We start from the raw sequence: 15386 nt of genomic DNA, 5'->3' as shown, positions 1-15386 counted from the left end.
GCTCCGACTGCGGGAAGTCCCGGGGCTGGGGCAGCCTCGGGGATGCTCCAGCCACACTCCCTGCTCTTTCGAGGGCAGGACGCAGGCGCTGGGGTGGCTCACCTGCTCCCTGCCTGCGGGAAGGGAACAACCCCAAACCCAGCGACCCATTGCACATCCAAGGCAACTCCATGGCACGGCTTCTCCCCAGCACCAGGGCATGCATGGGAGCGGAGGAGCCTCCCAGGCCATGAGGAAAGGGCTTTCGCAGGAATCCCACACCCAGGAGCAGAGATCCCTGGGCCGGGGTTCCCCTGTGAGTTTCCCCTCCTTTCACCACCTCCTCATCCTGCCCTTCCAGCCCAGAGGCACAGCTCCCCACACGGGTTTGTTCCCTGGGCACCCAGCTCCCACTACCTCCAGGGACACCCCCAGCATTCCCCAAAGGCTGTTTTGGAGGAAGAAGAGGGGAGCAGGCAGGGCAGGGAAACTACCTTGCTCAGCACTCTGTGGTAAGGAGTAGATCTGTGGTCTTGAAAAAGGCTTGGATGTGGCAACGAGTGGGCCCAGGGAAGCTGGCAAGCTGCCCTCTGCTCCGGCTAGCAGCGGCCATGCAGCTCCCGCCCAGGATGAGCACTCACATGTAGAAGCCAGGCGCATGCCTGAGCACCCCACACCTGCCTGGGCTCCAAAATCAAGCCAGGTCCCTGTGCAGGACCTGCTCCCACCATTCTCCCATGCACCAGCAAGGCATCCCTCTGGGGACGGCACCAGAGCTTGTCTCCCAAAGACCCCTCTCCTCCTCCCATAGCAGGCAGCAGCCTGGCCAGCCCAGCCTCCCAAAGCCCTGAGCCCCCAGCCAAGGGGGGATGAGCCCCCACAGAGCTCAGTCCGTCACCCTGCCCCTCCTCTGCTGCACCCTGCAAGTCAATAGAGCCACCTCCCCATCCTCCCCCACTGCTGCCCCAGTACCACTCCAGTCTTTTATGCCCCCATTTGGCCCCAATTCCTAACATCATGTGGCTGTGATGGCTGTTGGTTTGCAGGAGCCTGCTGAGATTGGGGTGCCATCCCCTCCTGGCCTGGCTGCTGGCCAGGGCGTCCCCATGTCCCTGGGACAGTGCTGCCCAGCCCCTTCTCTCTACACTCTGGAGGGCTCTGGGGCTGCAGCTGCCAGGGAAGCTAGCAGCAAGCTGAGAAACTGCATCCTTTGAAGGTGTAGACCTTCAAAGGCTCTTCCAGCTGCCATCCCTTACCCCACAGCACTCTCCATGTCAGTGGTTTAGGGTCACGGTGACGCTCGGGAGCTGCCCCGGTGCCAGGCTCTCAACCAGAGAGAGCAGTGCAGAGGCCTGCCACATTTGCCCACAGCAACACCCGTGCCCAGGGACCTGCTCTCCTGGAGGGGAAGGGGCTCAGTTACCAGTGTACACCGGTGGCCAGGCTGTGTGGGGGCCATGGGGTGCTGGGGGGGGCTATGGGGTGCTGTGCAGTGGCTACGGGGTGCTGTGCATGCCTCCCCAGGGCAAACAAGTCAGAGGGGTCTCTCTGTGGGATCCCCAAGGGATCAGGTGAGGGCTGGCACCTGTGGGATCCCCTGCGCAAGTCGGCTGCGGCTGCAGCCCAGAGGGCAGGGGAAGCGCAAGAGGCAGCAGGGGAGGCACCCCAGGAGGCTGGAGGGGTCCCGGGAGGGCGCTGCTGGAGCCGGCTGCCGGCTGGGCTGGGGCTGCGGGCTCCTGCTGCCGGCACCTAATGAGCACCATGATGTAACTCTGGGTAAGCCTTGCAAGAGATCAGCCTGAGGAAGCTGCAGTGTCTTTGTAAGATTTGTTTACCTCTTTTTTTTTTTTTTTCCTTCTTTTTTTTCTGCTCTGATTGAGGTCACTTGGTTTGAACCTCAGCAACACGTGGACCTTCCTCCCCTTCTCCTCCCACCCGTGGCCACAGTGTGCCTGCCCGGCTCACTCCCAAAGAGAAACCCTTGACCTCTCTGACACTTTCTGCTCTCCCAAGAGCAATTGGGGGTTGCATTTCTTGCTAAACTTGTGGTTTGGCTGCCTCAGAAATGCTACCTATAGCCACAAATGAACTTGATGCGATGACTAAGGCGGCAGATCTGGCTTGCACTGCCCCTGGGCTTTTTTTGCTGTCCAAGGAGCTGAGAGAGGACAGGTGGACTGAGGGACCGGCCTCTCCATGGACCTGATGGAGCTGAACACCCTCCCTGTCCCTGGGCCAGACCCCACAACACGGCACAAAACTTCCTCACCGAGAATGGAGGCTTCTTTGTCCCAGTCAGGACTGCTGCCCAGTGCAAGGAGAAATGGGCTCACAAGGGTCCAGAGCAAGCAGTCAGTTGCTTTCTCCATGGGCTCTGAGATCGTGGAGGATGGAGGTGGCCTCTGCCAGCCAGGCTGAAAGCTTTTCAGTTCCTCAGCTGCCTTCAGGGCACTGGGGATGGTGATACCTCCTCTGGGAAGGCAGGCAGAGGAGCACGGAGGAGGTGGGAGCATCTCTGGCAATTCCAAACCAGCAGCAGGATGACAGGTGCCTTCTGCACCCCATCAGCCTGGCTTACACAGCCAGGGCAAACATGGGATGGCACCTCACATGGAGCCACCAAACGGGAACCATGGGACACTGGGACGGAGGCAGAAGTCAATCGGGCAGGATACGGCCCCTGGCAGCTGACCAACAGCCTGGGCATTATGCTCCCCAGCCCAGGAGCTGCTCCCCAGTAGCTCCAGACCATCCCAGTCACATCTGCCCTGTTCCTACCTCCAACCTGCCCTTGCCCATCTGCTCCTGCCCTTCCCTTCCATTGGCAATAATTGGTGAGATTAGGAGGTGAAGATGCCCAGGAACTGATCTGGCTGAAAAGGGGCTGATTTCCAACTCCACACAGTTTCCAACTCTGGTGCAGTCTTCAGCCAGTGCAGCAAACCTGCAACGTGGGACTTATTCCCTGGGTTTGGTTTGGTTCGGTTTGGTTTGGAAGCAGTTTCCAGGAGCAAACACCAAGGATGCCGAGTTGTGTCTGTGCCACGGGGGTGGCACATATGCTGCTGCGTATACGTAAAGCCCAGGAGTGGTTTATTGATTTATTTCTATATGCTTCCCAGTGTGGGAGTGGCTATGAGACTCTGTAACCCCTGGCCTCTGTTCTCCATCAGTTATCTCTGACATCTGTGTGCTCGGGTGCTCACTGGGGCCAGCCCGCAGCTATCAACCCGTGAGCTGCCTCCCACCAGTCCGGCCTGCACAGGCCTCCCAGGGACGCACCGAGATGCTCCCAAAGTCTTTAAATAATTTTTGGTTCCCCCCTGGCTGGGGTCAGAGGTGGGTTCACCTCTCCAGGGTGTCTGCATGGCATTGCTGCGGTGTCTCTGACCCTCCTTTACCCGGTGTGGGAGGACAGGCAGCCGCATGGCTTCATGGTGAGTTCAGTCATTTTATTCTCCCCTTCTGCCTGCAGAAACTGCTGTCTCAGGAGAGCTGGAAACCCTTCAAAGTCTTCTGTAAGGCTTCCCAGCTCTGGGCTGGCTTCGGTCCCACTGTGGAGGTTGCTCTCTTTCCTTTAGGACGGTCCAGGGTGGTTTCTCCTCTTCCACCGGGAATCCTCAGCACGTGGCTCTGATGGGGAAGAGGACACCAAGAGGGATGAAGGTTTTCTAGAGAAGAGCCAAGCTTGCCTGCTGCCAGCAGCACTGAGCCACAGACCCGGAGGCCTCCCGAAAGCTCCTGTGGGAGCCCCGAGGACAGGGGTGGAAGGTGTTAGGGTGCAGCATCCCACGGGATTCACGGCTGCCGTGGTGGCCACCAAGTGCCTGGAGCTCAGAGGCTTTTGCTGTGCAGGGAGGTCCCGCTCTTGCAAAGACCATCTCTTCTTCTTCCTCCTGGCTGGTGCTGGGTCTCTCGGCCAGGCTCTTACCAGTTTGCTCCACTCCCCACCACAGAGCAAGTCGTGAGTATTGATGCTCCTGAGTGACCAAAACTGCGTGTGATACAGGCGATAAAAACATCAGAGCCAGTGGGAAAGGGCTGCCTTGGGACATCTTCAAAGAGCTCCACATGGGAAGGGATGTCACAGGAGATTAACTGGAGCTACATGTTTTTCCTCTCCTAGGTGGTTTGGCTTGAGGTGTCACCAGAGGAGAGAGCAAGACCATCCCCTTTATCTGCCGGGGTGGATTAGGGCTTGTCCCCTCCAGCCTGCAGAAATGCGGCTTAATTGCTGAGGTGGGACCAGGAAGAGGAGACTTCTCTGTTTACTCGCATAGTTTTAAGGTGAATAACACACATAGCCTGGCTCCGGCTTGACTTCAGTGGGGCTGTCAGAGAGCGAGACCTTCCCCTCCCAGCTCACCCAGTCCTTGGGTTGTCAGGATGGGCAGAAGCAGCTCTTAAGTGGAAGGACATGGAGCTTTCAACCCCCATCCGCATCGTCCCAGCTGGGGGCTGGTGGCCACAAACCCCTACTCGCCCGGCACAGCAGCTCTTTGTTCTCTTTTCCTCTCCCTCCCCCTTCGTTTTGGCATACAAGGAGCTGCTTTGATGCCCTCACGAGACAGATTTTCCACTGATAACTGATCCTTGTGGTTTTTCTTGTGACTGGCTCCTACTGAGTCATTCCTCCTGCTGGGGCGAAATCATGGTGGCTCCAGCTCCCTCTGGACACCTTGGGAACGGGGAGATCCTCTTTCCCTCATCTCCACCAGCAGCAAATAACCCTCCCCTGCTCCCGACCCCACTCAGGGTTGCAAGCCCTGACTCAGGGCTTAGCCCACCCTTGGCCAACTGTCCCCAAGTCTCAGACCACAGTATCAGCACAGGTGAGCAGATGTGCCCCAGCTGAGCCTCAAAACCCACCTCACTGGTTGGGTTTCTTGCTCCCCAACCATTGGCTGGAGCAGATGGCCAGGAGAAAACATAAGACCTCGGCAAACAGAAGTTACTTCTACGCTCCTTGAGGCAGCCAGCAAACTGAGCTGGTGATGTTCATTGTGTCCTGGGTGGCTTTCTCTTCCAGGAATTGCTTTTTGAAGCCATCCTCAGCCTTCTGCATCACACTGCCCTACGGCAAAGGGCTCTACAGCTTAATCGTATGGAGAAGCATCTCCTTTGAGTTGCTTTGAACCTGCCGGCTGCGTTTGATGGCCCTAATTTTTATACAAGAGGCAGTGAGTAATCACCCCCTCATTTATCTTCTCTGGACTCATCGTGATATTACAGACCTTGGTCATGTCTGCCCCTGGTGTCTCTTTCCAAGCCTGTTTCATCACCCATTGCACAGGAGCCGGAGTTTTCACAGAGGTGGGCAGGGGACTACCGATCTCCAAGGGCGTTTGCCACAGGGAGCTACTGGGGGAAAAGATGCTTGTGGGATTTGGGAAGCCTCCCTTGTTTGCCGGGGCTGTGCAGGGTGTGGGGAGGCTTGTTTGGGAACATTTTGTGCTCTCCAGCTGCTGGCAATAGGAGGTGGGGATGGCTCCCGATGGTTATTGCCGTGCAGGTGAGGTAAACTGGATTAGCGCAGGGAGGTTGGGAAACGGTCTGGACCCTCTTGCCCAGGCTGGGGCCGTATTGCAGCAGGAGCACGAGCAGATCCTTGCAGCACCCTGGGGCCACAGGCAGGTAATTACCACCACAGTGCGCTGGAACACCTTATTGCCCTCATACAAACCTCGTTTCACTCATTGGGCTAATGCATGAGGCAATTACAGTCTTATAAAGGGACTGCTTGCCACCCCCCTCCCATCGCCACATCCCCACTGCCCCCAAGCCTTCTGCACGCTCTGCTCTCACCACGGCCTTTGGTGGGGCTTAGCTGCAAGAAGAGCCAAGTTTTTTCCTTCTCCTTCCTAAGGCAGCCTTCGAGCCCATTTGCTCTGCAGTGAGAAAGAAGAAAAAAACAAACAAAAAAAAATACAAAAAGGCCATTTTTTCCCCCTTTTCATCTTGCATCAAACCCGCGGGCACAGGGAGCTGTCAGAGCAGGAGCACTCAGGGTTCTGGCACGGCAGTGGCCCGGGAAAATGCAGCTGGCCCATCCCATATATAGCGCAGGGGGTGCTGCAGGATCCGGCCCCGGGGAGCCCGCAGCCCACACGGAGCCGAGGCAGCCCTGCCTGCCAAGCTGCCGGGGAGCTGGAGATGAACCTGAAGCCGTTCCTTGACTTGGGAGCTGGCCAAGCTGTGTTAGCCAAGTGTCTTCTTTATTCCCTTCCAGGCTTTTTCCGTGCCTGGGTGTATTTCCACAGCGCGGAGTCGGGTGGAAAATTACTGGCGATGCTCCGGTGCCAGGTCCCTGCCCCTGCAGAGGTGAGCTAAGGCTGCGCATTCAGCTGGGGAACTCCTCGCCACAGGATGCTGCTGGGGCTGAAATGCCTTGAAGAAGCAGCTAGATCATTTAGGAAAAGAAACAAAAAGCTATTAAACCCAAATAGATCTATTTTTTATTAGAAACGCTTCTCTGGAGAAATCTGTATGTCACAGCCCAGGCAAGAGGGGTTTTTGCAGCCTGGGGCTTGCTCCTCAGAGGTAGCACAAGAAACTACAAATACATCCCAAATGACAAAAAGCAACAGATGAACCAAGATAAATCAAGACAAATGGTGTGCATCATCAACAGCCCGAAAACACAACCAAGGGCCTTGCAAACAGCAACGGTAAAGAAATGCTTCAAAGCCGAGGAGCAAACAAGCTGTCAAGTTTCAAGCTGCGATCTCAGGTTTTGCAAGAGGCTTTCCAAGTAAGCACATGGCTGGTGTTGTTATAGGGAAGGGGGTATGTACTCTGGGAAATGAAAGCAAATACCCCACCCAGAGTGAAGATGGCAGCATCGGCAGAGATCTCGGGGTGACAGGGACTGCCAGGGTTTGGTGCAATGACTTGGGGATGGATGGATGGGTTGTTACAGGAGGAGGAAGCAAGCCCTGAAGATCTCCTTTCTGCTAACAAGGGCATGATTCACAGACAGCAAGGCCAGCCAGACGAGACGCTGCTCCTCCAAAGACGCAGATGGGAACATCGCAATCCTCCTGTTACGGGGAAACCCCTGATTTCAACATGCAAACCAAAGAGCCGAGACCTGGGCGCTGCTCTCAGCTCAGGTGCAGCCTCCCCACGGCTCAGGGGCATCCATCCCAGTGCAGTTCCTCACAGGACTTGCACCCGCGTCCCTTGATGCCTCCCAACGCCTCTCTGCAGGCATTTTCCTCATTAGAAGATGCAGCAGGGAAGGTGTGGGACCCCCTTGGGCTCTTTGAAAGGGCTGAGTGGATGCCTCTGGGCTCAGGGATGCTTGCCTGACCTGGTTCCCGTGCCGCAGGGCTCCGAGGCAGCTGAGCCAGGACCAGCAGGAGGAATGGAGCATGCCCTGCTTATATCCAGGTCACTGGAAAATCCCCTTGGCTGGGACAGAAACAGCACATGGACATCACATACCTCGCCTGGCCTCTCCCCTCCGCTCCCCTGGCTCTACGCCTCCAGCCTTCACAGTTTTCTTCTGAAACTACCAATTTTTGCTGGTATTTGTGAACAGTTTTTGGGAAGTTTGCTCTTCCATCCAGGAAGGGGAAGCCCAGGTGTTTGGTGCCCATAAAAAGAAAACATCTGTTTGGCAAATACGGCAAAACCGTTCATCAACTCCAGATCCCTTTCTTCCCACGCAGCAATTTTCAGTGCCTGGAAAGGAAAAAAAAAAATAATAAATGAGTGAAGTTCTTGGCTGTGCCCACCATGGTGTTCCTGGATGCAGGCCTGAAGCTTGGGCTGCGGGACCTTCTCCAGCCCAGTATGGGAGAGGAGGTCCCATCAGCCAACTGCTTTGAAGTTCAAGCTCTCCTTCTCCATCCCACTGTTACTGGGATCGGGACTTTAGGGCTCACGTGCTAGTCCCCAGGTTCCCTCAGCAGAGCTTTTCTTGCTAAAACCCCCAGGGCAGATGGCTAGAAAGGAGGTGGTGGTGGGATAAGCCATGCTCCTGGTGCCAGGATGGTTTCACCACCCCAGGTAGTGGAAAGTGATGGCTGCTCAGGGCTTAGGGATGAAATGACCATCTGCCTTGCATCTCCCCCTCCCGGTACCCACGTCCTCATCATCTTACAGGTCATGGAAACCAGTTACAAGGAGGCTTACCCCTGGCTGAGCCCTCCCTCGGGGATACCTGCTGCTGTCTGATTTCCAGCATCTGGATCAGCCCTTCCCACCCAACACCTTCAGGGAACCACAGCTTGGCCCCAGCTCAGCATCTCCCCCCAGGATGGGGGACTCCTCCGCCCCAGCTGGCAGCCAGCCTTGATGCCACTGAAGTCCGTGGCGACTTCCCAGCTGGCCCAGCTGCACCCAGCCCCGCCGGGGTCAGGGTTGAGCAAGAGCAGCCAGCTGGGGCTGGGCAGCCTTTGGAAGGGGTCACGCTGCATCAGCCAGGCTTGGAGAAGTTGCCCTGATGACACCCAGGGATCTTCTCCTCCTTCTCTTGCTTTCTTATGAGCTTTTCCTGCTTTGCCTGTTCTCTTTTAGCCCTGTTCAGCACCCAGAAACGCAGGGACCATCCAAACCCGTGTCCTCCAAGGTGCAGCTAAGCCAGCCCTGCAGCAGGACAAGCGACGTGATTGCACTTGTAAAAGCTGGAGCCTGCCTGGGATGTTCCCCCCATCAAGGTGAGATCCACATGTTAAAAGCGCTCAAGAACCCCTGATCTCTAATCATCTCCTCTATTTATTTATTCTCTCTTTGCCATAGCAAATCACCTGCAGTTACACATTTCCTTTGATTTTTGCTGCAATATAAAGCCACTTACCAGGTATTTTCTTGGTCAAGTACTTTGATTGCACCATCCCAGTGATCACTGGTATTGAGAAGCTGCTGGAGAGATGTAACCACTACTGGAGAGGGTAAGTTTCGACCAGCCCTGGCTTCGCTCTTTGTTTCTGCCATTATATTCCTGACACACTGCTGGCGTGCTCATTGTCCCCGTGCACGCACCTGCACAGTGATCATCCCCTCGTCCCCATCACACCAGGCAGGCAGGAGGTGGGTGCACTGGAATTAACTGCAGCCTTGATAAGGAGCTGTGTGCAGGTCTTGGCAAGGTGTCACCTAGGGCCAAACAACGTGGGACCACGGCTGCTGTTTTGATGGCCCACGAGGGTGTTGGGGCATGTTGTGGGCACCCCAGTGAGCACCCAGGCAAAGCCGTGGGAGATTGTGACAGATGTGCTCAACCCCTTGAGCAGACTGGCGGTGGTTTGGTGCAGGCTCTGGAAGAGGTAAAGCCCTGAGCTGTAGCTGGGCCGTGAACTCCTCTAGTTTCAATCTGTTCTCTGAAAATGCACGAAGGAGCAGAGCAACTCATTTATCAAGGAACAAAGAAAGTTGTGGGTACAAGGAGTCTCCTGCATACCTTTTCTATCGCATGTATTTTGACTACAAGCCAACCACTTTATCCCATAAATATGACAGCCCCAGTGAGCCTTCTTTGAGCTCTCCCTGCTAGGCAGCGTGGCTGCATGGTGGTGATCTCCCCTTGAGCTGGGACACCTCTCAAGGTTGCTCCTCAAGGCAGAGAGACCTTTTACCAACGACAGATCTTTGGTAAGCGACCAATATCACGCATAACCTTGTAGTACAGTAACTTTGATTTTGTCTTGGTAACTTTGATTGCACGCTGAATTGATGCTAATGAAACATTATATAAACTTTACATGTACAGTCCCTTAGACATAAACCGTTGTCCAAATCTGAGACTAAGATTGAACCTAGCTGCACCTAAGCTCCATCAGGAGACTGGAAAGTAAAGGGGTCTACTCTGAATCTCGTGACTCAACAGGAGGGTCTTCCTTACTCTTTGCATCTCTGGTCTCTCTGCAAATTATTCGAACTCGAGTGTAACTCAGTTTTCCTTTGTATGATTCTTCCATGCAGTAAAGTGAACCTTGCCATCGAACTTCGTCAAGTCTCACTTTTACAACATCATATTAAAACCACTTTTGCTAATACCTTTGCCAGTAATTCCTTAAGCGTTCTAAATCACTCATTTGCAACAGAGATGCACCAAGCTCTGGCAGCACAGCAGCAGCCACCTCTGCTCTCACCCACGGCCGATCAACAGCAGCTATCAACACCAGGAGCTTCATCTTTATCACCCCTGGGGACTTGGCCAGCCTGGCTGATGGTTTGAAAGCTGCTGGGGCACATTGATAATATGGCTACAGAGGTGCCTTTGACTTAAGAAATGGGGTCAAAAGCCATGGAGAGATGGTGTACACCCAGCCCCTGGTCTCTGGCTGCTAAAACATGAAGCAGAAACCCTCTCTGCCACCAGAAGGACACCAGGTCTCCCTGGGGCACTCTTGGGTACCATGATGCCACCCAGCGTAGGGACCTCCACAGACCAGATGCTAACAAAACCCAAATGCACAAGCTTTGTCCTCAGCCAGGCAATTAGTGGGCTGGGCTTTGCTTATGCCAGTTGGAGAAGCCCAGTGGCTCTGCAAGACATGGTGGGTCCTGGGTTTTCCACAGCTTTCATCAATTGGCCGGTGACATACGTAAATCCCAGCCCAGGGAAATCCTGGGTGAGCTCTCCCTGTTCTCTACAGTCACAAAACCTAGCACTTTCCCACTGCTCAGCACCAGCAGAAGAGCTACGCTCAGTGCATGGTCCCACCTGCTCTCCAGAAGGTGATTCCCATCTCAGGAGCCCACCTTGGCCTCCACAGGACCTTCTAGCCCCAACAGGACCTCTCAGCCCCAAGGGATGATGGTTTTTTTAGAGAAGGCTCCATTGCCCAGCGTAGCAGTGGCCATCTCACCACCACTTCATGACACATTTTTTCCCCAATACCCTGTAGCAAGAGGGCAAAATTCCCCATAGCCTTTGGTCTTCCCATCCTACCTCAGGGCAGCAACACCTCAGAGGCTTCCTGGATGGCCGGTCTGACCTCCTCACTGCTCCAATCTCCTCCGCATGTGCCAAGCCAAGTGGGTCAGCAGGCGGCCTGGGACTGGGTCACCATGCCCTGCCGGCTTTGCCTCTGAGGGATTGGGGTCAGGCTGGGGAGGCAACACAGGAAGCCCCATAGCCAACTCCATGGCCATATGGACCAAAGCTTGGAGACACCACCATAGCCTCCATGCTAGGCATGGGATGGTCATAAAATGGTGCCATCCCCAATGTCCCCATCATCTTCCTCCCCTCCGAAAAAGTGTGGGCAGCACCTGGGGAGGTCCTGCCTCATATCCCCTGGAAACACATCTTAGTACCACCTGTGAGAAGCAGTTCAGAAGTCCACAAGAAAAAAGAAATCCCAGAGGATAAATCAATAAACCGCTTCCAAACACAGTTTTAATTATCATTATTAATGGAGACTTTGATGGGAGGAAGGAGAGAAGAAGAGCTGGCCATGTGTGGTTGGAGAGCCTGGGGGAGCAGAGGTAGCTCTGATTAAGCAACCTGCATTCATCTGCAGTTGTTTGCAGGGAGCAAAGATTGAGAAATGGATTGATTGCGCAAAACAGATGTTAACACATTTGTAACCCAAAAAACATGGACACCCCCCCCCCCCAAACCCTCACATTCCTGCAGTGACACCCATCAGCTCCTCCCAAACACACGTGGCTGCTGTTGACATCGGTTCAATGAACACGGGCAAGAGCTGGCAGAGGAGCAGGCAAGCCGCCCCGCCAGGAAGATGGCCATCAGCCGCAGAAGCTGGGAGGTTTTTTGGAGTGAACCTGCCTGCCTTGGAAACACCCGCCTTTGCCTTCCTAATTTCAGGGGGCTCTTGCCAATGCCAGCTCATCTTGGGTGTGATCCCCCCCCTTTATCTGCGGCTTCCCCATCGCCCCCGAGGCTGCTTCTTCCAAGCTCGTCCCACTGATCCGGCTGGGAGGCTGCTCCTTATCGGCACGGGCTGGGGAGCATCGCTTCCCTTCTCCCCTGTGGGGGGGCATGCCGAGTGAGATAAGGATCCACTGGCTCCAATGCTGGGACGGGGAGGGAAAGAGGCCCCCCTAAACCACAGGAGTGCCCCCAAGGATGAGTTGGAGGAGACCATCTGCCATCAGACACCAGCTCTGCCAGAGAGCCTTAGGGCACCTTGCACCGCAGCCATCCGCCTACATGGCTGTCGGGCACCCATTGCCCGGGCATGCCTGCGAAGGCAGTCCCATGGCTCGTAGAAAGGCAAAAATTAACATAAAATGAGATAAAATCAACAGAGGAGGCATGAAAGAAGTGTTGCACTTTGCCAGTCGTTTCCAAAGCCCTTTTCTCTAGAGCTGCCATGGAAGAAAACTGATTTTCCTCCAAAGCTTTGTGCAGATTGAGACCAGCGGAGAAGCAAGACCTTATCACATGCTTGGGAAAAACCAAACCCATAACCATTGTGTTTTGCATCTCATCCTCTGTTGGGCCTGGCAGGATGCTTGGGAGGGGGGGAGCCCCAAAGCCCAGCTGACAGGGGTCCATCTCCACCACCTCCATGGCCAGGATGGACCCTGCTCCTGTTTTTCATCAGCCTGCCCACAAGGGAAAGGAAGGGGAGATGCTGGGGTGGTGGACCCTAATCCAGACCATCACACGCACACATCTGCAAGGGTGTGATAGGAGAGATGCCGGCTCTGGGGGTATTTGGTGATACTGCGGAGCGCAGCTGGGAAGGGCTCACGGGGAAGCACCAGGGCTCACCGGGCAAAGCCGAGGAGCCAGAGCTGAAGGGCAGCCTCTACCGGCACATTGGCCAGGCTGGGACGCGGCTGGCCAGGATTTTCAGCAGCTGAGTGAGCCAGCAAAGCAAACATTAGCAAAGAGCTCCCGAGTCGTGTAAACAAACAACCAATTAAAAGATGAAATAAATCTCCCAGGTACATAACCTTTCTATTTAAACACCGGCCAGGCCTGGAAGAGCTCCAGAGCATCTGACCCAGCGACGCCTGTGATCTATCTGCCGAGCTCCTGCGGGATGAAAGCGGTTGAGTTTCAGGGAGTGGCTTTAACTTTTCTCCCCTAATTATATTATTCTTTCTTTCTTGTGTTGGTTTAATTCAGAGGGAAAGCCCCCAGCCCCTTGCCTTCTGCATCCCCTTCCCCGTGCAGAGCAGGACCTGGCAAGTCGCTGCCTCCCTCCCTGTCTTCATTCCTCTGCCTGTGGAATAGGATTGACTGCGTTGACCTGTTAATTATGGAATTTAAGGCTTATATATAGGAAATGCAGGGGCCAAATTAACCCAGCCACGCTAATGGAAGAGTGGAAAGAGAAAAGCAAGGCTTTAAATGGAGGGCAGACATCCCTGGCGAGAGCTCAGCACAAGGTTTTGCAGGGATGAGGATGCTCCTTCCACAGCAGGACAGGCCCTGGGTGTTTCAAAGTCAGAAATCCTCAACTAGGCTAAAAACGATGGGTGTTATGTGGGAGGGATGTTGATTTTTTTTTTCCTCCTAAGCTTGTGTTTGGGGAGTGCTTATCTTTGCCTTAAAGATTTGCGGCGGTTTGGCCTTCATGCCTTACACTAGTGGGACAGAGCAAGCAAGGAGCCGTTTTCTAAAACAGAAGCCAGGAAAAACACCAAGGAAAAGCAATATATTTTGCAAAACTGACCTTTAGGCAGGGCAAGCTGAGAGCACAGCTTCATGACTGTGCCATCCTGGAGCATCCTCCCCAGGACTGCTCATCCCTCACCATCACCGTGTCCCCATCTGTAACGACGGGGCCAGTGCGAGCAGCCCACAAACAGCTCCCATTGCAGTAGGGCCAAATAAGCATCGTTCACTTAGTTGGTAGCCAAGGGTGATGCTCGGTAGCCACGTGCTGGGAGGTGAGGGTTAGGGTCCAGGCTCGGGGCTTCTGACCCACTCCAAGGTGCTTGTCCTGATGCTTGCAGGGGTATGTAATAATAAATATATAATAATTCCCCAGCACCCAGGAGAGAAAACAAGCCTGACCATCTGGAGGGCTGCATCCTCACCAAGGGCTTGGTCCAGACCCCTGTGAACGGTGACACCACCCTAAAGATTCACCCTAAAGATTTTATTGTGGTTTCTATCCCTGACAGCTCAGCTGATGGATGCAGGAGACCAGCTCATGGCTGGTCACTGAGCTTCGCAGCCAGGTCCCTCCTTTCAGCATCCAAGACCATGTTCCCTGTGAGCCGCCAGACCCCTCATCCGCTCTCAGTCTTGCCCATGCAGCTGCTCTGTTGATTCAGGACAGCAGGGGACTCACCCTGGCCAGCTTCAGCACAGCCTCTAATCCCAGGCTTAACTTTAAGCCCAGGTTCAGGTCCCGCAGAGGACAGCAGGCTTCACTCTGGGCAGGAAGAAAACACCCCAGCCAAGGTCATGGCCAAGTTACACTGACCCTTCCCAGGGGTAGTGGGAGGGGGAATGCACTGTTTTAATTAGGGTTGCTAATTCGGCTTAAATCCATGCACCTGCAGGCTTTCATTGCCCAAAACTAAGCGCGGAGGCTGCAGCAATAAGGACGGCTAAGGGGGAGCTGGGGAGTATCACTGCTTTTCATGGCTGAACACTTATTTTCCACATCAGCCCGATGCCAGAGCTTGTCCACACCTCCAGTGCATTGGGTCTTGGCCATCCCTCACCTCTTTTTATTTTTGGAGAAAGAAAACACTTGCTCGACACCAGACTGGAAGCTCTTTCAACCCTTAGTGATAGCATTTCATCTTGAATAAAAATGGCGTTTATTGAGGTGCTTGGTGTAAACCAGGGCAGCTACCAAAGCACCCCACTCTGCCCCGCTACCAGGCCTCCAGTCCTGCACAAAATATTTGGAGGCAGGGACCAATGGGAGATGCAGTCTGCTTAAAATATTAAAATATCTCCTTATTTAGAGGCCAAACACACAGATGCAGCCCGTGCACCAGGGACCGGTGGCTGACCCCCTTGGGAGAGGGGATGGAGGGGGGTGATGCAGCTTGGACACGTTCGCCTCTCTGACAGGGAGCGGGAACCCCCAAACATCACCGTGGCAGGGATGCTCGGGGGCCCCCAGCTTCGGTCCTCTCTGAGCCCCCGTGGTGGATGGGGCACTCACCTCCGGCGGCACCAACGCCACCCGTCTCAGGGAGGGCTTTATGAGCAGAGAGCAGGGTAGGGGGAAAAATAGACCGAAGCCAAGAAAACCTGCCCAGACAGGGAAGTGAAAGCCCCAAAGATAGCGCTCCCACTCTTTCACATCGGGGCTTTCAGTAATCACAGCTGCTTTCACTTCTCCTTCGCCCCTCAGCCTGTTCCTCCGCTGGTGGGTTTTGGTTCCTCTCCACTCCCCCCACACCTTCCCCATTTCAAGGCCGAGCCTTCAAACCGCTTCAGCTTTTATTTCCAGTTTTTAAACCGCAGGGGTGCCGCCGGTTCCCATGTCCCGCGCTGGTCTCTGCCGGGC

The sequence above is a fragment of the Platalea leucorodia genome (assembly GCF_965183815.1).
Source record: "Platalea leucorodia genome assembly, chromosome: 9".
Lineage (NCBI taxonomy): Eukaryota > Metazoa > Chordata > Aves > Pelecaniformes > Threskiornithidae > Platalea > Platalea leucorodia.
This window is presented reverse-complemented; position numbering follows the sequence as displayed.